Raw genomic sequence first — 27540 nt, 5'->3', positions numbered from 1 at the left:
GGCAGTCCTGAGAGGAAAATACATTGCAATCCAGGCCTATCTCAAGAAACAAGAAAAATCCCAAATACAAAATCTAACAGCACACCTAAAGGAAATAGAAGCAGAACAGCAAAGGCAGCCTAAACCCAGCAGAAGAAGAGAAATCATAAAGATCAGAGCAGAAATAAACAATATAGAATCTAAAAAAACTGTAGAGCAGATCAACGAAACCAAGAGTTGGTTTTTTGAAAAAATAAACAAAATTGACAAACCTCTAGCCAGGCTTCTCAAAAAGAAAAGGGAGATGACCCAAATAGATAAAATCATGAATGAAAATGGAATGATTACAACCAATCCCTCAGAGATACAAACAATTATCAGGGAATACTATGAAAAATTATATGCCAGCAAATTGGACAACCTGGAAGAAATGGACAAATTTCTAAACACCCACACTCTTCCAAAACTCAATCAGGAGGAAATAGAAAGCTTGAACAGACCCATAACCAGCGAAGAAATTGAATCGGTTATCAAAAATCTCCCAACAAATAAGAGTCCAGGACCAGATGGCTTCCCAGGGGAGTTCTACCAGACATTTAAAGCAGAGATAATACCTATCCTTCTCAAGCTATTCCAAGAAATAGAAAGGGAAGGAAAACTTCCAGACTCATTCTATGAAGCCAGTATTACTTTGATTCCTAAACCAGACAGAGACCCAGTAAAAAAAGAGAACTACAGGCCAATATCCCTGATGAATATGGATGCAAAAATTCTTAATAAGATACTAGCAAATCGAATTCAACAGCATATAAAAAGAATTATTCACCATGATCAAGTGGGATTCATTCCTGGGATGCAGGGCTGGTTCAACATTCGCAAATCGATCAACGTGATACATCACGTTAACAAAAAAAAAGAGAAGAACCATATGATCCTGTCAATCGATGCAGAAAAGGCCTTTGACAAAATCCAGCACCCTTTCTTAATAAAAACCCTTGAGAAAGTCGGGATAGAAGGAACATACTTAAAGATCATAAAGGCCATTTATGAAAAGCCCACAGCTAACATCATCCTCAACGGGGAAAAACTGAGAGCTTTTTCCCTGAGATCAGGAACACGACAGGGATGCCCACTGTCACCGCTGCTGTTTAATATAGTGCTGGAAGTTCTAGCATCAGCAATCAGACAACAAAAGGAAATCAAAGGCATCAAAATTGGCAAAGATGAAGTCAAGCTTTCGCTTTTTGCAGATGACATGATATTATACATGGAAAATCCGATAGACTCCACCAAAAGTCTGCTAGAACTGATACATGAATTCAGCAAAGTTGCAGGATACAAAATCAATGTGCAGAAATCAGTTGCATTCTTATACACTAACAATGAAGCAACAGAAAGACAAATGAAGAAACTGATCCCATTCACAATTGCACCAAGAAGCATAAAATACCTAGGAATAAATCTAACCAAAGATGTAAAAGATCTGTATGCTGAAAACTATAGAAAGCTTATGCAGGTAATTGAAGAAGATATAAAGAAATGGAAAAACATTCCCTGCTCATGGATTGGAAGAATATTGTCAAAATGTCAATACTACCCAAAGCTATCTACACATTCAATGCAATCCCAATCAAAATTGCACCAGCATTCTTCTCGAAACTAGAACAAGCAATCCTAAAATTCATATGGAGCCACAAAAGGCCCCGAATAGCCAAAGTAATTTTGAAGAAGAAGACCAAAGCAGGAGGCATCACAATCCCAGACTTTAGCCTCTACTACAAAGATGTCATCATCAAGACAGCATGGTATTGGCATAAAAACAGACTCATAGACCAATGGAATAGAATAGAAACCCCAGAACTAGACCCACAAACGTATGGCCAACTCATCTTTGACAAAGCAGGAAAGAACATCCAATGGAAAAAAGACAGTCTCTTTAACAAATGGTGCTGGGAGAACTGGACAGCAACATGCAGAAGGTTGAAACTAGACCACTTTCTCACACCATTCACAAAAATAAACTCAAAATGGATAAAGGACCTGAATGTGAGACAGGAAACCATCAAAACCTTAGAGGAGAAAGCAGGAAAAGACCTCTCTGACCTCAGCCGTAGCAATCTCTTACTCGGCACATCCCCAAAGGCAAGGGAATTAAAAGCAAAAGTGAATTACTGGGACCTTATGAAGATAAAAAGCTTCTGCACAGCAAAGGAAACAACCAACAAAACTAAAAGGCAACCAACGGAATGGGAAAAGATATTTGCAAATGACACATCGGACAAAGGGCTAGTATCCAAAATCTATAAAGAGCTCATCAAACTCCACACCCGAAAAACAAATAACCCAGTGAAGAAATGGGCAGAAAACATGAATAGACACTTCTCTAAAGAAGACATCCGGATGGCCAACAGGCACATGAAAAGATGTTCAACGTCGCTCCTTATCAGGGAAATACAAATCAAAACCACACTCAGATACCACCTCACGCCAGTCAGAGTGGCCAAAATGAAGAAATCAGGAGACTATAGATGCTGGAGAGGATGTGGAGAAACAGGAACCCTCTTGCACTGTTGGTGGGAATGCAAATGGTGCAGCCGCTCTGGAAAGCAGTGTGGAGGTTCCTCAGAAAATTAAAAATAGACCTACCCTATGACCCAGCAATAGCACTGCTAGGAATTTATCCAAGGGATACAGGAGTACTGATGCATAGGGGCACCTGTACCCCAATGTTTATAGCGGCACTCTCAACAATAGCCAAATTATGGAAAGAGCCTAAATGTCCATCAACTGATGAATGGATAAAGAAATTGTGGTTTATATACACAATGGAATACTACGTGGCAATGAGAAAAAATGAAATATGGCCTTTTGTAGCAACATGGATGGAACTGGAGAGTGTGATGCTAAGTGAAATAAGCCATACAGAGAAAGACAGATACCATATGGTTTCACTCTTATGTGGATCCTGAGAAACATAACAGAAACCCATGGGGGAGGGGAAGGAAAAAAAAAAAAAAAAAAAAGGGTTAGAGTGGGAGAGAGCCAAAGCATAAGAGACTGTTAAAAACTGAGAACAAACTGAGGGTTGATGGGGGGTGGGAGGGAGGGCAGGGTGGGAGGGAGGGGAGGGTGGGTGATGGGTATTGAGGAGGGCACCTTTTGGGATGAGCACTGGGTGTTGTATGGAAACCAATTTGACAGTAAATTTCATATATTAAAAAATAAAAATAAATAAATAAATAAAAAATAAATAAAAAATAAAAAAAAAATGGTTAAGGGTAAGTATAAATCTTAACGATATATTAGCTTTGTAATAATTCTTATGAATATAGTTTCTGTCTTTAGAAAGTATGCATTCCTTAAAGCCATTTTGAACATTAAAAAAAGTACATATTCTCATATGATTGTAACTCACAAGAGAAATAAAATTTTCAGTCCTAATTTCTCTTATTCTCTTGATTCTCACTCACTCCTTTACATTACATTTTTTTTTAACTCATACAAACTACTGTATTGAGATCTGGCCATCTTCAATTTAAAAAAAAAAAAACTAAATAAATTCAATTAAAAGCACATCTAGAGTTTTTATGGCTCATAAAACCTAGAAGTTCATTTATGAATCTAATTTCAGGCATAGCTGGATCCAGGTATGATATAGTCCAGAAATCATTTCTCTATTTTTTTTACTTTTTTCCCTCTATGCTATATTGGCTTTATTCAAAAGGGAACTCTATATACTTGATGGAAAACTGCTATTGATAACTTTGAGCCTCCATCTTCTCAGGCTACAATTTGAAAGAAAAATGAAATCATCTCCTAAGAAAACTAGTCAGCATTGCTTGAGTCAAATTCTCACCTCCAAACCAAACAAAATTCCACATTTATTTGATTTTCTCTCTGGACTATATGATCTGTACCATGTCAAGTGGCAAGACAATATAAGTCCTTAAGCAGTTCTATTGTGATGATACTGCTTTGGAAATTATATATATATATATATATATATATATATATATATATATATATATGTATATATATATGTATGTATATATATATATATACACATATGTATGTATATATATAATATATAATATAATTATATATTTTTTATATAATATAATAATATTATATTATAATTATATAATATATAATAATATTATAATATAATAATATTATATATTATATAATAATATTATATAATATATAATAATATTATAAAATATAATATATAATATATATAATTATATATATATAATTCTTAAGAAAAAAACTATATCTATATCTGCCTGCTCTACCTGGTTTGGCAGATTTTCATTTCAACTCAACATTTTCCATAAAGTAGAAATGTCACATAGTTAACTGGAAGAGATGCCAGAAATCCTAAGCTTCTTGAACAAAGCTTCTAAATTTGGATTCTGAGCTGAGTGCCCCAATAGCCATTTATCTTAAATGAGACACTAAATGCTTAGTGATTACAAAGAACAGTAGGGAATATTCAAAAATAATTTTTTTGGTCTTCATCATGAAGTATAATAATGACTATTTTTCTACCCTTTGCATGAATTTTCAAATCTTCAGAGTTGGGTTTTCCCATATAATCCTTTTTGCACAAAAATCATGCAGAGGAATTTTAAATTTATGTTAATTTTATAGCATAAACTTCTACTTTTGGGGCTTACATAGTGAAAAATAGAAAAAAATGTATAATCCTAATAATTAACCATAATTTTAAAAGGCACAATGTTGACCAAGAAAGAGATTTATATATAATACTAGTGTCTGAAAGTGTAAACTTCTGTGAAGTTTCTGAAAATAGCTTTTAGTCTCTTTCTAAGACCTGCCTTATTTTTTTTTTCATATTTTAATGTTTAACTTTACTTCAGAATTCATGTCTATGCTTTTCATTCATGTGAGTGTATTCCTAGCATTTTTTCTCATTGTTATCTAGGGCTAGACTTCTTTTGATTTACAGATAAGAGACAGGGATTATGAATTGTGTCTCCCAAATTTCATATGTGACTATTTGGAGATAGGGTATTTAAAAAGTAATTAAGGTATAATTAAGGTAGAATGAGGTCATAGAAATGGGACCTAGTCCAATATGACTTATGTCCTTATAAGAAGAGATGCTGAAACAGACTGAGGGAAAATCACATGAAGACACCAGAAGACAAACATCTACAAGCAAATGAGAGAGACCCTCAGAAGAAACCAACCCTGCTAATACCTTGATCTTGGACATTGTATTCCAGAATTGTAAGAGAATAAATGTCTGTGTTTTAAGCCAACCAGTCTGTGTTACTTTGTTAGGTCAGCCATTGCAAAATAATAGAGTGGGTAAGGAAGTGAACAAGAAAGGAAATTCCTGAAGCAACCAAAGAACTGTTAAAAATATAAAATTGTTGGGGGTCCTGGGTGGCTCAGTCAGTTAAGCATCTGACTCTTGATTTCGACTCAGGTCATGATCTCATGGTTCTGGAGTTCAAGCCCTGCACTGGGCTCTGTGCTGACAGCATGGAGCCTGCTTGGGATTCTCTACCTCTCTGCCCTTTCCCGAGCTCTCCCTCTCAAAAATAAATAAATAAACTTAATATATATATAAATGTTGGGGTGCCTGGGTGGCTCAGTTGGTTAAGCATCCGACTTCAGCTCAGGTCATGATCTTGCAGTTCGTGAGTTCCAGCTCTGGCATCAGGCTCTTTGTTGTCAGCACAAAGCCCGCTTCAGGTCCTCTGTCTCCCTCTCTCTCTGCCCTCTGCCCCCCGCCTCTCAAAAATAAACATTAACATATATATAATATATATAATATATAATATATATTATATTTGTGTGTATATATATAAAATATATATATATATATATATATATATATATATATATATATATATATATGATTGTTAAAGTAAAAAAATAGCAGATTATGGGGCGCCTGGGTGGCTCAGTTGGTTAGGCATCCGGCTTCGGCTCAGGTCATGATCTCGCGGTCCGTGAGTTCAAGCCCCGCGTCGGGCTCTGTGCTGACAGCTCAGAGCCTGGAGCCTGTTTCAGATTCTGTGTCTCCCTCTCTCTCTGACCCTCCCCCATTCATGCTGTGTCTCTCCCTGTCTCAAAAATAAATAAACGTAAAAAAAAAATTAAAAAAAAATAGCAGATTAAATACCTTGGTTAATAATCTGACATTAAAATGGTATTTGGTAGAGAACTATGAACACCTGTGTCATGTTCTTAACACAGAGTGAAAATCCTAGAGTGAAAAATAATGGTCAGGGAAAATTGCTTGAAAGTTAGCATGCTTTTTTACTTCAAGGCTATTGCTTTCCCCGCCCACTCTCCAAATACAAACTATTTGATGATAGATGGTGTCAGGGAGGATTCTTTCAGCCCAAGATGAAGATAGTCTAAAAAATATACAGGCTGGATGATTCACTCCTTCTAGAAGTGTCCTAAAACACCAAAGTAATACAAATGTTAAAAATTAAAAGAACATGAAAAATGGAGAGAATTTGCTTGAGACCAGACAGGAGCTTTTTCTTGTAAAGGTAAAGTAACCAGTTGTGTGACATTTAGCGGATCTTAATAATTATAATTTTAAAAGTATATATTTACTGATTTTAATAAATATTAAATTTGTTAATTTGTGTATTTCATTAAAAACGCAATTGAAATTCTCAGTATTTTAAGTATAATAGAGAACCTGGTTATAGTTTCTTTGGGGAAGCAAGATGTAGCTTTCTATAACTAAACATCATTTCGAAAAGAAACAGTCTGTTAGAAATTTATTCTAGTATGTATATATACATTAAAGTTTGAGAAGCACTTACACATATCATGTTCTCTCACTGCTATGTACTTATTTTAGAAATGAAAAATGAAAATATTTTATAGTAATTTCACAGCTATGAGTTTCATAGAGTTCATGACATTTTTCATTATCCTTCTTTTGCATAAATGTGACTCTACTACATAAATCAGTTTCTATAATTGGAGCTTGGATTTGTTTTTTCTTTACTCAGTTTTCTAAAAACAAAATTGCAAACCAGAAAGAATGATCCTCAGGAAATATACAGTTTGGTAAATAAGTAGAGGTCAGAATAGTTAATCAGCATTTTAATAAGCCTAATCGAAACCATAGATGCTCTTGAGAGAAATAAATTATCTGCATATAAAAAATCCCACAGGCATTTCTTAAAGTTCAGTTTATGCAGTGATTTATTAATTATGATCTGATTTAGGCTGATGAGTGGTCAGTTTTCTAATTCACTTCTATTATTTCCTGGAAAATTATAAAAGACATGCATGTTTGAGAATTTTTAACCATTTTAGCTATATTAACAACAATAAAGACTTTTAAAGAATTTCAGAAAATTCTGATTCCATGCTGAATTCGAATATACGTCCAAACTTTAGCTTAAAATTAAACTCCAAAAAAGCAATTATCTAGAAAGACATATACTTTATACATTTCTATTTCTCTGTTATGCCTTGTGGCAAGATGGAAAATATGTAATGCCATGATGCAACTCTTTTGTTATATTTTTAAAAAGGAAAGTAGAAAAACATAATTCTTAAAATGTATTTATTTTAGAGAGAGAAAGCATGAGCAGAGAGGGGTAGAGAGAGAGGAAGAGAGAGAATCCCAAGCAGGCTTCATGCTGTCAGTACAGTGTTCAATGCAGGGCTCGATCCCATGAACTTTGAGATCATGACCTGGCTGAGATCAAGAGCCGGATGCTTAACCCACTGAGCCACCCAGGTGCCTTAAGAAGTGTAATTTTTAAAATGCGTATTCTTACTGTTAAGTAATTACAAGGGATCTTTCTTTCTCTGGGTATTTCTTATTTAGTGCAAATTTTCTAAATCCTGCTGCTATAAAATTGTATAGGAAATTTAAAAATTCTCTTTTAATATTAACCCCAACTCAAACATGCCTCTTAAGTAAATACTACCTACAAATTGAGGAAACAAATTGAGGAATCATGAATCTTCCCCTTGGCAGAAAATGCAATATAAATATAAAGGAAACCAACTTAAAAGTAGAATTTAAATTCTTACCAAGGATTCAGGATCTTATAAAACTGACAAAAGTTCCATTGGAGAATTGCTTCAATCATAAACTATGCTGTGGACATTAGATCTAGACTAGTTAAAACTGAAGAAGAGAAAATAAGAATGATTACATGAGAAGCCATTCAAAGAATAATAATTTATATATTAAAGATTAATCAAAGGAGAAGTAAAGGATGCAGTAAGAAAATATGGGGTATGTTTAGGTTTGGGGGCATGTCAGAAACCAAAATCTTATGATTTTATTTTATTTAACAAAGTACCCATTTTATTTTATTGTTTTTTTCAAGTTTTTACTTAAACACCGTGTATCTAACATATATAGAAAAATTGATTTCAGGTGTAGAATTTAGTGATTCATTACTTACATGTAATCAATATCCAGGGCTTGTCACACATGCCCTCCTTAATGACCATCACCCATTTAACACAGCCCCTACCGAGCTCCCTCCATCAACCCTCAGTTTATTTTCTATAGTTAAGAGTCCCTTATGGTTTGCTTCCCTTTCTCTTTTTTTTCCTTTCCCTGTGTTCATCTGTTTTGTTTCTTAACTTCCACCACATGAGTGAAATCATATGGTACTGTCTTTCTCTTAGTGATTTATTTCACTTAGCATAATACACTCTAGGTCCATCCACACCATTGCAAATGGAAAGATTGCATTCTTTGTGATGACTGAGTAATATTCTATTCTCTCGCGCGCGTGCTCTCTCTCTCCCTCTCTCTTCTCTCTCATATATATATATATATATATATATATATATATATATATACACACACACACACACACACACACATCCATCATGTGTGGATATTTGTACTTTTTCCATAGTTTGCTTATTATTGATAATTCTACTATAAACATCAGGGCGCATGTGCCCCTTGGAATCAGTATTTTTGTATTCTTTGGCTAAATACCTAGTAGAGCAACTGTTAGGTCATAGGGCAGTGCTATTTTTAACTTTTTGAGGAACCTCCATACTGTTTTCCAGAGTGGCTGCACCAGTTTGCATTTCTATCACCAGTGTAAAAGGGTTCTCCTCTTCTACACCCTTACTAATATTTTGTGTTTCCTGTGTTGTTAATTTTAGCCATTTTGACTGCTGCGAGTTGGCATCTCATCATGGTTTTGATTTGTATTTCCTTGATGATGAGTGATGTTGAGCATCTTCTCATGTGCCTGTTAGCCATCTGGCTGACTTCTTTGAAAAAAAATGTCTGTTTGTGTTTTCTGCCCATTTCTTAACTGGATTATTTACTTTTGGGGTGTTAAGTTTGATAAGTTCTTTATAGATTTTGGATACTAACCCTTTATCCGATATGTCATTTTCAAATATCTTCTATTCTACAGGCTGCCATTTAGTTTTGTTGATTGTTTCCTTCACCGTGCAAAAGCTTTTTATCTTGATAGTCCAAATAGTTCATTTTTGTTTTTGTTTCCTTTGCCACTGGAGATGTGTCTAGTAAGAAGATGCTCCAGGGGCGCCTGGGTGGCTCAGTCGGTTAAGCGTCCGACTTCAGCTCAGGTCACGATCTCACAGTCCGGGAGTTCGAGCCCCACATTGGGCTCTGGGCTGATGGCTCAGAGCCTGGAGCCTGCTTCAGATTCTGTGTCTCCCTCTCTCTATGCCCCTCCCCCGTTCATGCTCTGTCTCTCTCTGTCTCAAAAATAAATAAACGTTAAAAAAAAAATTAAAAAAAAAAAAAAAGAAGAAGATGCTCCAGCTGACGTGAAAGAGGTTGCTGTCTGTGTTCTCCCCCAGCATTTTGATGGTTTCCTGTCTTACATTTAGGTCTTTCATCCATTTTGAGTTTATTTTTGTGTATGGTGTAAGAAAGTGGTACATGCTCATTCTTCTGCATGTCTCTGTCCAGTTTTCACAACACCATTTGTTGAAGAGACTCCCCCCCCCCCCCCCCGCCCCGACCCGCCGCCATTGGATATTCTTTCCTGCTTTGTCAAAGATGAGTTGACCATATAGTTTTGGGTCCATTTCTGAGTTCTCTATTCTGTTCCATTGATATATATGTCTGTTTTTGTGCCACTACCATATTGTCTTGTTGACTACAGCTTTGTAATATAGCTTGAAGTCCAGAATCAGGATGCTTCCAGATTTGCTTTGCTTTTTTCAGGATGGCTTTGGCTATTTGGGGTCTTTTGCAGTTCCAAATTTAATATTGTTTGTTCTAGCTCTGTGAAAAATTCTGGTGGTATTTTGATAGGGATTGCATTAAATGTGAAGATAGCTTTGGATAGTATAGACATTGTAACAATATTTGTTCTTCTTATCCATGAGCATGAAATGTTTTTCCATTTCTTTGTGTCCTATTCAATTTCTTTCATAAGTCTTCTATAGTTTTTAACACATAGATCTTTTACCTCTTTGGTTAGGTTTATCCCGAGGTATGTTATATTTTTTGGTGTAATTGTAAAAGGGATCAATTCCTTGATTTGTTTTTTCTGCTATTTCATTATTGGTGTATAGAAATGCAACAGATTTTTGGACATTGATTTTATATCCAACTCTGCTGAATTCGTGTCTAATAATTTTTTTGGTGGAGTTTTTGGGTTTTCTACATAGAGTATCCTGTCATCCGCAAATAGTGAAAGTTTGATTTCTTCCTTGCTGGTTTATACGCCCTTTATTTCTTTTTCTTGTTTTATTGCTGAGGTTAAGACTTCCACTTCTTTGTTAAATAACAGTGGTTAGAGTGGACATCCCTGTCTTGTTCTTGACTGTATAGGAAAAGCTCTGTTTTTCCCATTGATAATGATATTAGCTGTGGGTCTTTAGTATGTGAACTTTATGATGTTGAGTTATGTTTCCTCTATCCCTACATTGTTGAGGGTTTTAAGTGTATTTTTGTGCAACCTCAGGGAAACTTTGGAAATGCATATATTTTAATGTTTTAAGACTTTTTCATAATTTAATGTGAAATTATGATCCTCTTTTTAGTTTTTTTTACACCTTATAATTCTGTGATAGCTTTCATCATATGTAAATAGATAGATATAAATACAAACATACATATATACCATATGGCTCATGTGTACATAGTTCTTGAAATAAAATACATTTGAAATATTAAAATGTGGAATGTTAAACAGCTCTAACACACCATCTCTCCAACATTACTCAGATAATTACTGTTTATTCACAGAAAAGTAGTACAAAACTTTATCTCTTTATGAGATGACCTTAATTTCTCTAGCAACATACATATATGTATCCATATACTGAGACAAATGCCAGAACATATAAGACATCTGTTAAATGTAATATGGGAGTGAAGGGTAGGAGGGAAAATCTGGTTGTTGGAAGAAACTGTTCTTCCAGGGATGTGTAGTCATAACAGAGGTCTGGACACTGCTTCATAAGGAATAGGTTGAGAATGTTAGCAAGTTTCCCAAGGAAATGGGAAAATTTTGTGACAAAATAAAATGTATTTTCAAAGGCTTAGAACATGGATTTGAAAGCCCATGGGTTTCTGCTGTTAAGAGAATGTCATACAGTGATTGGAAGAATAAGAAAAAGGTATTTGTCATCACTATAATGATACTCTGGCAAAATGTTTAACACTTTGCATGTAAAAAAAATAATGGTGGTTCAAGGTAATTTACTTTTTGCTAATAGAACTTTTGAAAAATCAAATGAGTTTCTTCGTAAAGTCATGTGTTCTTTAATTTTGGAAAGGTCCTGAAGAATCCAACTATTTCTTGAATATGTTATTTAGGATATTCCAGTACTAGAAATTGTGGACTTTAAATAAAACTTTAAAAAGATTTCATCAGAAAATTCTTCCATACCTGGGTATCTGAGTGCATCAGGATTTGGAATGGGGAATATTGTTTCCAGTGAAATCTCCTAAAATTGTGCCTGCCAAGTGGCTTTTTTTTAATTGAAGTATAATTAACATACAGAGTTATATTAGTTTCAGGTATATAATATAATGTTTCGAAAATTGTATACATTTCTCAGTGTTCATCAAGATAAGTGTACTTTAATTCTCTATATATTTCACCCATCCCCCTTTTCATCTCCCCTCTGGCAATGACCAATTTGTTCTCTGTATTTAAGCTTTCATTTTTTTTGTTTATCTCTTTTTTGTTTATTCATTTGTTTTGTTTCTTAAATTGTATATATGATGAAATTATGTGGTATTTGTTTCTGAATGACTTATTTCACTTAGCATTGTACCCTCTAAATCCATCCACTTTGTTGCAGATGGCAAGATCTCATTTTTCATGGCTAAGTAATATTATTCTCTCTGTGTACACACACACACACACACACACACACACACCCCTCATATTTTTTTATCCATTCATTAAGGATGTTATATAGGCTGTTCCTATATCTGGCTATTGTAAATAATACTGTGATATCATAGCGGTGCATGTATGTATCTTTTCAAATCAGTATTTTTTATTTTCTTTGGGTAAATACCAAGTAGTGAATTTTTTAATTTAAATTTAGGCCAAATAGAGAGCTCCAATCACTGGTAGCCTAAAAATAATATCTATCTTGTATCGTGTTTTGGGGATTGACAAATGTATGTAAATGATCTTGCAACATGCCTTGTACATAGGTAGAAATTTTACCCATTGTTACTATATAATAGTATTTTGCGAGCTGGAATATAGCAGTTTATTATAAATAAGCAAAGTTTCTGAATAATAATTGAGAATTTTGCCTTGATAAAATCATTCTGATCATAATAGAGTAATATAGACATAGTGGTACAGGTTATAATAGATTAAGATAAGTTTCATTGCCCAGGTTGGTTCTGGTTGTTTGCATATTATCTCTTAAAAATAATTCCCGGGGTAAAAGTCTGCTTTATTTTATGTTAAATGAATTATTCCTAAAAACAGAATGTAGAAGAAAAAACTTTCTCTTAACATAAGATCACAGTGTAGTTTAAGTGTATTGATTTCTTTTTTCCATTTTTTTTTTCTTTATTTTTGGGAAGTTATTTAACATACAAAATAGGTTGGGGCTCCATATGTGGCATTTGTAGCAGTTGCTTTTGTTGCTTTTAACCCATTGCATCTGTGCTGGTAAGTTCCTAAACACATTTACTATATCTCACTTCAACCTCCACTGTTATACCTTATACTTTTTTTTTTTTTTTGGAAGCTGAGGGATCTTAGTGAGCGTACACACCCATTAGCCCCTCATAAATCAATCTAGACTATGAATATGTTAATACCATGGGGACAACCCTTGACTAATGGGCAGTACGAGTCAGTGGACAATTGCTCTGGTTCTCAATCATTCCAGAACACCTTCTATTCAGCCTTCTCCACAGATCTTCAGATGGTCCTCATTGAATGCATAGTTACATATTGCTATATAACAAATTGCCCCCCCCCCCACTAAGTCCAGTGGCTTAGAACAGCAAGCATTTATTATCTCACCATTTCTGTGATTCAGGAATTTAAGAGTGGCTTATCAGGGTGATTCTAGCTCAGGATCTTTCATTAGGTTGCAGTCAAGTCATTAGCTGGGTGAGTCATATGAAGGACCTGTATGGGGCTAAAGGTCCTCTTCCAAGTACACTCATGTGATTGTTGACCAGAGAATTTACTTCTTCTCCATACGGCCTTTTTCATAGATACTTGAGTATCTTCATGACACAGCAGTTGGCTTGCCTGAGAGAACCAAAGAGAGAAGAATGAGGAAGCCACACTTTGACCAGATGCTGGCTACACCTTAGCAATGAGTTATGAAGTAGAGCCTACACTCGATGAGACAAGAATTAGGGTCTTTGCTTTGAAAAGGATGAAGAGTTTTAAAACCACTACAGTGGGACTGAGCACCATTACACACAGTGGCAAAGAACTAAATAGTACATTCCTAGATGACTCTCTTACGTCCCTGTTTCATTTTCCCTACTTCTTCATTGTTGCTTATTTGCATCACCTCCCAAATAAGCAGCCTGTGTTTAAGTCCTTGTCTGTTTCTGCAGGTAGAGCATCCTAAATCAAAACAACTTAGTAGTCTGAAACTTAAATAAACTCTCAAGAGTCAAATATGAAGAAATGTTTTACTGAAAACTTATATGAAATAAAATTCATTGTGAGTTTTGTGCATTCATAATCACTGAGAGAGTTGTAGTTATTATTGCTTCCTTTTATCTAAATTATTTTGCTCTCCATATATATAATTTCAGCAGCTATTTAGACAATATTCTGATTTGTAAAGTGGTCTCACAAAACTTAGATTTTTGTTGTAATAATTGCCTTCAGGGAATATTCTCTTAATTTGTATGCATAATTAATAGTAAATGACAATAGAATTAATCAGGATAAAAGTAAAAATGTTAAATTAAAAATGGCCTTCAGGATTCATAATTTAGGAAATACTAATAAAAGTACTTATTTTTCATATTAATTAGGATTATACTTTATGCAATTTACTTAAGGCTATAATAAAATTAAGTTACACATTTACAAATACATATAATAATTCAGATTTCAGTCTATCACCATTTCTGCAACAAATCAATCACAAGAGTTTAAAATTCCTATGTTTTTAAATATTTAGAAGATACAGTATGCTCAAATGAATAGTACAGAAAATAAGTAACATAGCCTAATATCTTTTGAACAAATGATCAAGACCATTGTGTTCAGGTCATTGGTTTTGCCTACTCACTAGGATATCCCCAACTTTTCAACGTGGTGTTCCTGTTGTGTTTCCCAGGAATTAGGTAGTTTACTATATCAAAATATTGATATAAGCAAAAGGAGCAAAAAAAGTCAATGTGTGAATCCATAGTCATTCACATGAATATATTAAGCAAAAATATTTGGATTCCTAGATCTAATTCAGTTATATAACCATTTCAGTTCCAGTCTAATTACCTAATATATCATCCAGGACTAAGAAGGCATCAGAACACAATGATAAGAGAGATGTAAAATAATTTTATTTTGTTTTATTTTGCCTATGGCTATTCTCCAGAAGTGTGGCTATTTATATGAAAATAAGCCAACAATTCCAGAATGTGTGAATTTTTGACTAAGATATAAGTAAATACACAAAATTAAGCAGAGCATATGAATTCCTAATAACTAAGTGCAATCAGTTATGTAGCCTGTAAAGGAAATATCTAACATTCAGAGGGATAGATACTACATATTTTGGTATATTCTATATATTTCATATTTTTAATTTTTTTAATGTTTTTTTTTTATAGAGACAGAGCACTAGTGAGGGAGGGGCAGAAAGAGAGGGAGACACAGAGTATGAAATAGGTTCCAGGCTCTGAGCTGTCAGCATAGAGCCTGACGCAGGGCTTGAACTCATGAGCTCGGAGATCATGATCTGAGCTGAAGTCAGACACTTAACCAACTGAGCCACCCAGGCACTCCATAATTTGGTATATTCTAAAGCAAATGGATTTATGTAAGGTTGTCACTAATTATTAGAGGGGAAAAAAGGTAGATCACAGAAAAGAACTGTGAGGATTCTGAAATTGTATGAAGTGATTTATTTGCATATTTGATAGTTTTTAGCTATTCTAACTTGAGAATTATTGGCTTCAGCAAGGTTCCAGATATTGAATAAATGATCAGCTTCTGAGCATTTGTAGTTAACATTTTAATGTTGATGCTTTGCAAATGCAAAAAAAAAAAAAGATACTAAAATATGGTTGCTTCCTTAATACTTATTAAACAACATCCTACTAAATTATGGTATTCAAATCTGGCAAATGGAATATTAGAGATCGTGACTATACTACTTTCTAAATTGGAAAGTAAATATTTTGAAGTAAAGTAAGAGTTTAATAATGTAAGTTGAATTAAGTCTTATTAAAACTCAATTGTAACACATCTCAACTAAAAAGAAAAAGGTTTGAATAGAACTGATTGTGTGGGAGGGAGGGAAATTCAGTTTTTAAATACTACTTACTATTTCTTACCCCATTGGATGATACCAGGCATTATTTTATTTGTTTTACATGTTTGCAGACTTTGTTATGTGCCTCAGAGTTTAACTTGATTAATTCCCCAAGCGGTTATTTTGGTGTGGTGGAATCCATAGAGATCCCCACAAACAAGAACAATAACAGACATGGATTATGTTTCACCCTGTTTAAGAGAGAAGAACAGGAACATAATGGGATAGAAATACCACAATGTTGATCTTAGTAAATGTGAAATAAAAATAGCCATATCAAAAGGACAGTATCTACAACTTCAGTGGGATCTGCAGGAAGAGCTTTTTCAAGAGGTAGTGACCAGCAGAGTGCTTATAGAAGAGTGGCCAGGAAAGGTTGTTAACAAAATAGCTACAAACCATACTTAATGATTCTATTTGCAACTTGTCTCCAACAGGTGATGAAGTAGTATTTCCCAATTTGAATCATCATTTGAGGGTAGCTCCTACCACTTGTTAATAGAAGTCCAAACTAACTTTTTTGCACCAAGTACTCAATGGAAGTATGATGTTGTGTCTCTATGAAAGTTTCTTTTGAGTTCTCATTAAAATAAATTTGCTTTCAGTGTTTTAAATAGCTATGCTTCATAATTAATTTGTGTTTTATGGCCTTTCCCCTAGTTTTGTAGATCAAGTCTTGCGTTAAAAACTCGATGTGACAGTTTCATAATTTAGTAGTTTCTTACTAGTGTTTTAAAAGACTTTTTTTTAGCAGTTTTAGGTTCACAACAAAATCCAGAGGAAGATACAGAGATTTCCCATATTTCCCATACACCTCCTGCCCCCACACATGCATGATCTCCCCCATTATTAGCATCACTCACCAGAATGGTAGATTTGTTATCAAGGATGAACCTACATTGACACATCATAATCACCCAAAACTATAGTTTACCATAGGGCTCACACTCAGCATTGTATATTCAATGGTTTAAATATATATGTGTGTGTCTGTGTGTGTGTGTATAATGGATATATATATCCGTTATATGGATATACACTCAGTGTTGTATGTTCAATGGTTTGAATATATATATTACATATAAATATATTCAATATACATATAGATAATATATATTCAATATATATGGATATATATCCATATATCCATTATAATATGCAGAATATTTTCACTGCCCTAAAAATCCTCTGTACTCTGCCTGTTCATCCCTTCTCTCCCTCCCCATCACTGGCAACCAACTGATCCTTTTATTCTACTCATAGTTTTGCCTTTTCCAGAATGTCATATAGTTGAAATCTTACAATACATAGCCTTTTTGGATTAGCAATATGCATCTAAATTTCCTGCATGTCTTTTTATAGCTTTATACTCTTTTTTGCAGTACTGAATAATATCCCATTGCTGTAAATAGGCCTTTAATAATGTGATTAAGTGTGGGAAGAGGGGAAGCATTCCATAGTCCTATGATTAGGGTCAGTCTTTTGGTGAGTATGTCTCTGGACTGTGAACTTCACAAGTGTTTCTCAGATCACATAGGTGGGATGGAATGGCTAGAGTGGGATGGAGTTGGGTATTTCCCTTTCCCCACATGGAAGGCTAAAATTAATTGGGGTTTGGTATTTCCCTTCCCTAGGTGAGTTAGGTTCTGATAATACCCCAGCAAGGTAGACTCTTGTTAGCTAGCTTCTCCTGAGGGCAGCCCTTATTAAGAACAATGTTCTGGGGGTGCCTGGTGGCTTAGTCATTTATGTGTCTGACTCGTGATTTCTGCTCAAATCATGATCTCATGGTTTCTGGGATCGAGCTGCGCATCAGGCTCTGTGCTGGGCGTGGAGCCTGCTTGGGATTCCCTGTTTCCCTCTATCTGTGCCCCTCCCTTGCTCCTACTCTCTCTTTCTCTCAAAGATAAATAAATGAACATTTAAAAAAAAGCAGAATGTTCTGGTGTATTTCAACATGGTAACTTTCCCCCCCCTTCCCTTGTCAGAAGCAGGAGGAGGTTTTTCTCTGATATTTACTGTTGGAACGTGGTCAGGCTTCTGGGGGTAAATCTCAAAATATTGTGGGACCTTCGTATGACTCAGTCCCTGCACTTCTCTCTCAGACTTGTTCCACACCAAGCCTCTAGCAATGCATCAGTTAAAGCTCAAGCTTTTTTCTCAGGCTCTGGTGCCCATCTCAATTTCCTTGTGTGAGTCTCTATGCCAGTAACCCAGGACTCCCTGTATTCCCTTGTCTCTTCAGTGTTGGGATCAGTGGTTTGCCCCATTCCCTCCCTCTCTTGTGGACCAGGAATAGTTTAATTTTTCAGTCTGTTCAGCTTGTTATTTTTTAGGACAGAGGTGTATTATTAGTTCTTTAATACATCTTTTTGTATAAACAAACCAGGTACATCATTTCAATACGTCAGAAATCCCATTAAGATGTTTCTGAGGTAAATAGATATATTTGAGATTAAATTGCCTATAACAGCAATAAAAATAGCTCAATTATTTGATATATTAAGGATTATTCTTAGTCATGGTATAAATATTTTTGTAGAGTATAGGGCTAAAAACTGTTATGCATTTCTATATTTTAAAGATGGGTGGGGAGCTTGGGTGCCTCAGTTGGTTGAGCATCCAACTCTTGATTTTGGCTCAAGTTATAGTCCCAGAGTCATGGGATCAGGTCCCACACTGAGCCTGGAGCTTGCTTGAGATTCTCTCTCTTTCTCCCTCTGCCCCTCTTCCCCTCCCCCCTCTCCTATTCTCTATCTAAAACAAAAAGCAAAACAGTAAGAGGATGTATAGAATCTTTTCATTATTCAAGCTAAGAATATAAAGATGACACAACCTTGCAAAAAGAGTAAAAGTTTAATGATAAAAGTTTAAATTAAAATTATAAGCCATTTGCAGATTACAAGAAGAGGACTGTATTCAAGCCTGAAATCAACAAGTGGGGATCATGCCAGGAGAGCAAGCCTGGTTTAACATTCATAAACCAATCTATGTAATTAATTAATCATATTCACAAATAATTTAAAAAACATAATCATATCAGTCATATTAGCATATCATGTATCATTTGACCATATGATATTAACAGATGAATAAGAAAAACCATAAATTATAATATTAGATGCACAGAAATCATCTGAGAAAAGTCAAAGTTCATTCATGATAATGGCTGTCAAAAAACTAAGAATTAGTAGGAACTTCCTTAACCTAATAAAATATTTACAGATAGGACAAGAAGAAATTGATCTGTCTTTATTCACAGATGGTATAATTGTCTTTGTGGGATACTCCAAAGAATCTACTTTTTTTTTTTTTTTTTTTTTTTTTTTCAAAAACCACCCCTGGAACTAATAAGATGCTTTAACAAGTTTGCAAGATATAAGGTATACAAAAATCAATTGCTTTCTAGCAATGAACATTGGTATATTGGAAAGAAAGAAACAAAAAACAAATACCACTTACAAAACAACCATCCCAAAATAAAAGACTTATATATAAATCTAACAAAATACCTATAACATCTGTATGTGGAAAACTGCAAAACACTCATGAAATAAACATGATCTAATAAATTGAGGTATATTTCTTATTCACAATCTAAGTAAGTGGAGAAATGTTTATTCACTTATTCTGAGAGAGAGAGAGAGAGAGCATGATCTGGGGAGGGGCAAAGAGGGAGAGAGAATCTCAAGCAGGATCCACGCTATCAATACAGAGCCCAATATAGGGCTTGAACCCATGAACCATAAGATCATGACCTGTGAAATCAGGAGTCGATGCTTAACTGACTGAGCCACCCAGGCACCCCAATGGAGAAATATTTCTTACTAATTAGAACACTCAATATTTTTAAGATGTCATTTCTTCCCAACTTGTTTTCTCCCCGACTTGATCTATAGATTAAAAACAATACCACTCAAATCTCAGCAAAGTTTATATACATAATAGGGCTTATTATATACACATATAGTTGTATATATTCTTCCTTAAGCTAGCAATGCATATACATATGATATATATATATTTACATATATATATTATATATATTTACATATATATAACATATATATATAGCAATGCATATACATATGATACATATATTTACATACATATATATATTTACATATATATGTGTATATGTATATATATACACACATATATACATATACATATATATATATTAAATGAACCAAGTTTTTTTTTTTAATTTTATTTGCAAAAGGCAGTAAAAACATATATACAGGACATATGAAATTCCAATGCCATCAGTAGGACCCAACTCCTGCAGTTTACCTGTGTGGAGTCTTTGCCAAAGGCTGGTCTGCAAACAGGCAGGCAAGCAGGATGAAAGCATTCCTTTGATTGCTAGAATTTCTTGCAATAATAATAATAATTAAGGGAATCTTCCTTTAGCTGGATACTGCATAAATAGGCAACACAGCTAATCAAAATGTAAACATATGGTTTTCTGACACTGGTATAGCAATTCAAAACTAGTTGCAACCAGAATAATTTCTAAGTTATCCTACTATAGGGATTCTTGTACTTTGCTTCTCTGCTGCATGATCCCTATGAATCTTCTCCCAGTCATCATCTTCTCGACCTTAATCAAATGTCTCAGGGTGTAATTTGTCTTTGGGGCATTCTTCAAAGTAACTGTGAACATATTTTCCCACAAACCACCCTGTGTATTCTTCAGGCATCTTGCATCCCAGGCCATTATATTGTACGTTGTAGTGGTGCTTTAACCAGTAGTAGAGGTAGTGGATATTGTAGTCACATATCCAAGGGTATCTCTGAGCCACAAGAGTTGCAAAAAATACAAGTCTTCTAATACACAACAATCATAGTTTTGTAGACTTTTGTTTGATAATTCTAACTCTTCTAAATGTGTGAATCCTAAAAAAGCACCAGTATCTATGAATTCAATACCATTGCTGCTGAGGTTTAATTTTTTTAGCTCATGAATATCTTCAAACTCCTTGGGTCAAAGCTGGTTGATTTCATTGTATGACAAGTCAAGTTTAACAATGTCTGGAGGGATATTGTTTGGAACTTTCTTCCACTCTTTCTGTTTGCAGTCCAGCGTTTGTATGGGAAACATGTAATTGTAGCAAAGAGAAGAGTCTACCTCGGGCTTGATGACTGGGGGTCTCCCTGACATTGGGGTTTCAGGTCTAATTGTTCCCTTTCTTCTTCATTTCATAACTGTTCAAGGTTTATCTGAAGCAGCTTTTGATTTTTAGATCTTGTGGGCTTTCACACTTGGTGTAGTTCCCCAAATCCAGGTTTCTTGGAATCTGCAACATTGAAATAAGCATTTCCATCTCATGAGTACATGCCACGGGTTGTCATATATATATGACAGATAGATAGATAGATAGATAGATAGATAGATAGATAGATAGATAGATAGATGAGTGATAGCAAGTTCCCCTCTAAAATTTAAAAATACCAAATCCATGACACCAAAGTAATGTGTGATCATGGGCTGATTAGTCATTAGTCCTTTGAGATGTCCCATTTGAGATAATAGTAGGATTGGAGTAAAGAATTGAAATGGCCCCAAAATAGGAATCAAATGCCAGGTAAAGTTCCAGTATAGAAACCCCCATGTTGAGATGAGCCCGGGGCAAGAAGAGGTACATGTTCAAGCAAGGATTGCTGGTTTCTCCAGGCTAGGTGATAATATACATGTTCAAGCAACAATACACACACACACACACACACACACACACATATATATGTCTCATCTGTATGTCATATATATCACATATATATGTCATATATATTTGTCTCATATGTATGTCATATATATGTCATATATATGTCTCATATGTATGTCATTTATATGACATATATATAACATATAGCATATATATTTCATGTATATGTCATATATATATATATATATATATATATATATATATATATATATTTCACATTCCTACATTCCATTTTCAGAGATTAAACATTGAGAAACCTTGTTCACATGCATAACTATAGGGAAACAGAAGGAGGTTTTTTTTTAAGTTTATTTATTTTGAGAATGGGGGGAGGGGCAGAGGGAAACTCCCAAGCAGGTTCAGCACCAGCTCAGACCCCACATGGTAATGGAACTCACAGTGAGATCACCACATGAGCTGAAATCAAGAGTCAGCCAGATAACCAACTCAGCCACCCAGGCACCCCTAGAAGGAGTTTTATTATACCAATATCACTCACTTCTTTAAACGCCTTCCAACAAATCTGCCAAAAATCACACCTTTATCAGTAATCAAAGAACCTGTTTTAATGATCTTTCGCCTAACAGACTATTAGCTACTCCTTCAGTTTTCTCTCAAGACAATATATATATGAATTATATATATTATATATATATGTGAAATTTATCACGTAGCCTTGAGAAACCAGCCATCCTTGCTTACCTCTTCTCACTCCCGACCATCTCAACATGGGGGTTTCTATACTGGAACCAAATATTTATATATATACGTATACATATATATATGTATACGTATATATATATACACACACACACATACACACACACATATATATATGTATATAAAACTATGTGTATATTACTGTACATAAAACAGATTTGCATACACATATAATAAAATAATGGTCTTACATTATTTTATTATATATGTGTATGCAAATCTGTTTTATGTACAGTAATTGGCTGTATCAAATAATCATACCAAAGCCTTCTACTGGTAATCTTCCTCAGATAGGTTCAAGTGAAATTTGGCATTTGTGTACTTCGTGGACTACCATACTTGAGACTTCGTTTCTGATTTTAGTTTTCAGGCCATGCACACAATTCAAAATATACACAAACTGGGTTAAGGCGATAGAAGTGGGCTGAAATAAAGCACGGGATTTGGAACAAGTAAACTGTGTATTTTGATTGCGTTAGAGCCACAATGTGACCAGCAAGTGCTGTGCATGTCTCAGGGCTCTTTTACTGTAGTGTCAGGGGCTTCTGAACATCTACGGTGATTGCGTGGTGGGTGGACAAACAGTGTATATGACCTGCTGGACGCTTAGCTGAGGGCTCATTTCTTCTCTACCTCTCTTTTCTTGGATTCTTGTTTCAGTCTGTCATCACCAAGGCAGCCTGGATTGCATCTTCCGCCAGGATGGAACAGTGCAGCTTCAGGAGGGGAAGGCAGAGCTCCTTGGCAATGTCTGAGTTCTTGATGGTCAGGGCTTCCTCCACTGTCTTCCTTTGTACCCATTCTGTGGCTAATGACACAGTTGCAGAACCCATTCTGTGGCTAATGAGGCAGTTGCAGAACCACAGCCAAATGTTTTAAACTTGGCATCCACAGTCGTCCCTTTTTCATCTACTTGAATCTGTAATTCCATCCAGTCACCACATGCTGGAGCTCCCACCAATCCATATCCAACATTTTTTGATGTCTTGTCAAGGGAGCGCACATTCCTCAGATTTTCACAGTGATCAACAACTGTCTTGTGATAGAGCCGGGTGGGAGCCGACAGCTGCCAAGCAGACAGATGCGGGCTTCAGAGAGGCAGGGCGGACCCTGCCCGCCTCAGAAGGCCGGCTCCAACCGCTGCAGTCTTGTGGGCTTGTGCCTGCACAGGCTAAGCAGAAGACAGTTATATTTTTTGTTTGTTTCTTTGTTCACGATTTTTGGTTTAAGTAAACACTTTTCCTGGTTCACACTGTTTCGTAGGGACTGTTTGAAACTAGACACATTCTTAATTCCCCATGGACTATACATACCTTTATTACCCCAACTGCAAACAATAAAAAACAAAATAATTTAAGCCTGTTGTCCTTGCTGGAAACAACATTTGTATGACATAGACTCCACACAAGAACTTCATAGTCATAGCTTCTCTGCCATTCAACAGAGTCTGTCTGTAGTCCCTCATGGTAATGTAGGGAAAATACCAACAAAGCACAACAGATGGGATGCAGAGAGGCGTACACACGGACCTGAGGACCTCGCACAGCAGTCATGAGCACGTGCTGAGGAGGACAGCCATTCCCACTGGTATGTTACTTTGCAGACCAAGGAAAGGACAGGCAGGTGATCAAATCAAACCCCTTGTTTTCAGGGAGCTATGTCTGTTGATGGTACTCGCTAGTGCATTCATATTATTCAGTCCTACAGTGGCTCCCATCAGCCCTTGCAGAGTCCCAAGAGAGGTCAGAGAATTCATGGCTGCACCAGCACTGGAGTTGGGGGTTGAAGCAGCCACTGGACTTACGAGGGCTCCTGGGGTGCTGCTCGTGGTGGACAAAGGGTTTGCTTGGTGGTGGTGGCTGAGGTCTGGGCCTTAGCTGCTGCTGCTGCCATCGTTGCCAGGTTCTGTAACTGCAGGGCATTCATACCAGCCATCTGCTGAATGCCACTGAACGCACCCAGGTTGCTGGAGGAGGTGGCCTGCTGCAGAGGCGCCAGGTACTGTGGGGTGAGTCTGCCCAGACTTGTCAGTTTCCCCCAGGCAGCAGTGTTGAACTGTTGCATCTGCCGTGCCAGCTGCTGTTGGAGGCGCCTTTGCTCTTTGTCCTTCTGAGTGTCTGCGAACTTGACTATGACGGGTGAGGAGCAGCCCTCCATGGTCTGAGACTGATGCATGGCTTTGATTGCATTCTGTGCCATTGCCCTTACAGAAAATGTGACAAACGCACAGCCTCGACTCAGCCCGTCGGGTCCCGGGACAATCTGGCATTCTTCTATCTGGCCAAATGGAGAAAACATCACTGATATCATTCTCATTACATTTCTTCAAAACCATTCCTATGAACAATTTTCGGTCTTCCATGGTGTCTGACTTTTCGCTATCTGTAGGTTTCAACTGAATGGGATGATATATCCCAGGTAAAGTTTTAATATTCTGCAGTGCATTCTGGGCCTCAAGTGCAGTTTTTCTTGTATAAAATGTTACCAAGCAACAACCTTTACTCTGGGGAGGGTTCTGACTCCAGTCGGGGAGGATGCTGATCTGGTAGATGGCTCCGTAAGGCTCAAAAAGTTCTCCCAGCTTCCTTTCCAACCAGGACCGGGGATCTGTCCAACAAACTTCTTAATGGGATCTGGGTCTGGTTGGTCTGAGTGATCCAAAGCACTTTTCATCTGTTGGCTGTGCTGTTAATTCTGTCAGGAATTAGCAGGCAGCCCTCAACCATCTTGTCAGGGAGAAAATCCAGCTTGAAGGCAGAAGTTGTGTGCTCAGCACGTGCTCTGCGCTCTGGTGCAGGATGGGGGGGAAAGGGGGCTTTTTTTTTGTAAATTATCCAAAATGATTTCTTTATTGAGTTTACATAACTACATAGACTTCACAGTTCTATGGCATATTTATATTTAGCTACAGTCACAAATACATTTTAACATTCACAATGATGAGCATCATCATCACCATTCCAATAAACAAAACTTATGTATGAATAAAGAAAAATTATGTTGTAGATACTTGCCCCTTAAGGAAATATAGTATAACTCTTCACCCCTAAGTGTGGGATGTATATGGCTACTTCCTTCTAAAGGGTATACTTGATATGACTTAATGAAAATGAGTTTTGCTATCTTTATCCCTAATACTCCTATCACCAGTAAAATCATGACAATACCATCAAACAAGCCCAAGTTGAAGGACAGCAACAAATACTTCTCAGAACTCTGGAGTTTATTAAAAAAAAATTGAAAACTAGGTGGCACAGTTGGTTAAGCATCCAACTCTTGGTTTTAGCTGGTCATGATTTGGTGGTTGCATGAGTTCAAGCCACATTTCAGCTCTGTGCTAGTGGTGGGGAGACTGGTTGGGATTCTCTCTCTCCCTCTCTCTGCCCCTGCCCTACTCACAATGTCTTGGTTTTTCTCAAATGAAATAAAACTTTAAAACAAAGACAATAAGTATAAGAAACTATCACAGTTTAGAGGAGCTAAGGAGATATGGCAACTAAATATTCTTGTGTCCTGGATAAGGGGCTGTAACAGAAAAGAAAGAAAGAGAGTGAGAAAGAAAGAAAGAAAGAAAGAAAGAGAAAGAAAGAGAGAAAGAGAGAAAATGAAAGGAAAGAAAGAGGGGCACCTGGGTGGCTCACTTGGCTGGGCGACTGACTTCAGCTCAGGTCATGATCTCACGGTTTATGGGTTTAAGCCCCGCGTCGGGTCTGTGCTGACAGCTTGGAGCCTGGAGCCTGCTTCAGATTCTGTGTCTTCCCCTCTCTCTCCCCCTCCCCTGCTCACGCTCTGTGTCTGTCTCTCAATAATAAATAAACATTAAAAAAAAATTTTTTTAAAGAAAAGGAAAGAGAAAAACATTAGGGAAAAACTAAGGAAATTCTCATAATATACAGACTTTAGATAATAATATTTTACCAACATTGGATAATTAACTATGACAAATGTATCATATTAATGTAAGATGTTAACAATAAAGGAAACTGGGTATGGAGTATATGGAAACTCTCTTAACTACCCCTGCAACTTTCCTATAAACTTCTATAAATTTTTTATAAGTCTAAAATTATTTTAAGAAAAAGAACCTATTAAATAATTGTTAAAGTTACTTCCTTCAAAAGAACTATGAGGCATATAGTTGTTTTTTCTTTGCAGTGTAACTTAAAAATAATATTAATATTGATGATGGATTAGAATGTGGATAACTAGGCATTTCTTATAATGCTGGCAAGTATCTAAATTAATAAGAGTATTTTTGAAGAACAACTTATGATATTAAAGGAAAGGCAGTGAAAACTTCAGTCATGAACAAAACGAACCCTAATTTGTTTATTTTCTATAGGGGAACACCACCAATAGAGAATTTCCTCTAAAAGGAATTGGGTTTCTAGAAGCTACAAAAAAGAAAGTTCGTAGTCTCAGTAGTAATTTATTATCAAGGATTTTTACTTCTTAGTGAAAAATGAGTTCATACATCCATACATAGTTAAAACAGGTTTTGTTGTTAGGACTGAGTCTTCAATTTAGGCTCAGTGAGCGTGTAGCATACTAGGGTTGCTAGAACATGCTGGATTGTTTAATACATAATTATTTATTAGCTTTGGCTTGGTAGAGACAGGTGCTGTAAATAAAGAGCCAAATTTGGATAATGAGTATAGGCTGTGCACCACGCAATCACACTTTTTGGTTTTAAATTCCAACTATGTAATTTGCTAGTGCTGTGACCTTAGAAAAGTTACTTGTGCATAAGTTTTCAGTAAATATTAGCTATTGTATAAACTGAAATCTAAAATTATAGAATTCTCTTATCTCCATTTATTAATCTATCCTTTTTTTTCTATCAACACCCCAGACTTGCCTTCACATATTATGTGTCAGCCATTTAAAATTTCTTGTAATTTCTGGATTAAGCTACACTGTTCTTATTCTCATCTTTGTATATATTCTTCCTAAAGCCAAATGCACCTGTCCATATGTTTTATTTTATAATTATTTTACTATAATCCTTAATATGTTATAAAATTTGCTACTTCTCTATTTTCTCAATTAGGCAGGTTATATTGAAGCCAGACACAAAATTTATTTTTTTTCATATGTTCTAGGATTCAGAAAAGATCTGTCATGTTGTAGGCACTCAGTA

General features: G+C 35.7%; 1 protein-coding gene and 3 pseudogenes across 1 annotated transcript in view; 1 reads left to right on the top strand and 3 right to left on the bottom strand.

Annotated features, from left to right (window-relative positions):
• EYS (eyes shut homolog) overlaps positions 1 to 27540 on the top strand; it is a 1768122-nt gene that overhangs the window by 958710 nt on the left and 781872 nt on the right.
• Positions 20475 to 21316, bottom strand: LOC122220057 (annotated as a pseudogene).
• On the bottom strand, positions 23019 to 23953 carry LOC122219255 (annotated as a pseudogene).
• Positions 24028 to 25156, bottom strand: LOC122219254 (annotated as a pseudogene).

The sequence above is a fragment of the Panthera leo genome, chromosome B2, assembly GCF_018350215.1.
Source record: "Panthera leo isolate Ple1 chromosome B2, P.leo_Ple1_pat1.1, whole genome shotgun sequence".
NCBI classification, from domain to species: domain Eukaryota; kingdom Metazoa; phylum Chordata; class Mammalia; order Carnivora; family Felidae; genus Panthera; species Panthera leo.
The sequence above is the reverse complement of the archived record's forward strand: the minus strand, read 5'-3'. Positions and strand labels throughout refer to the sequence as shown.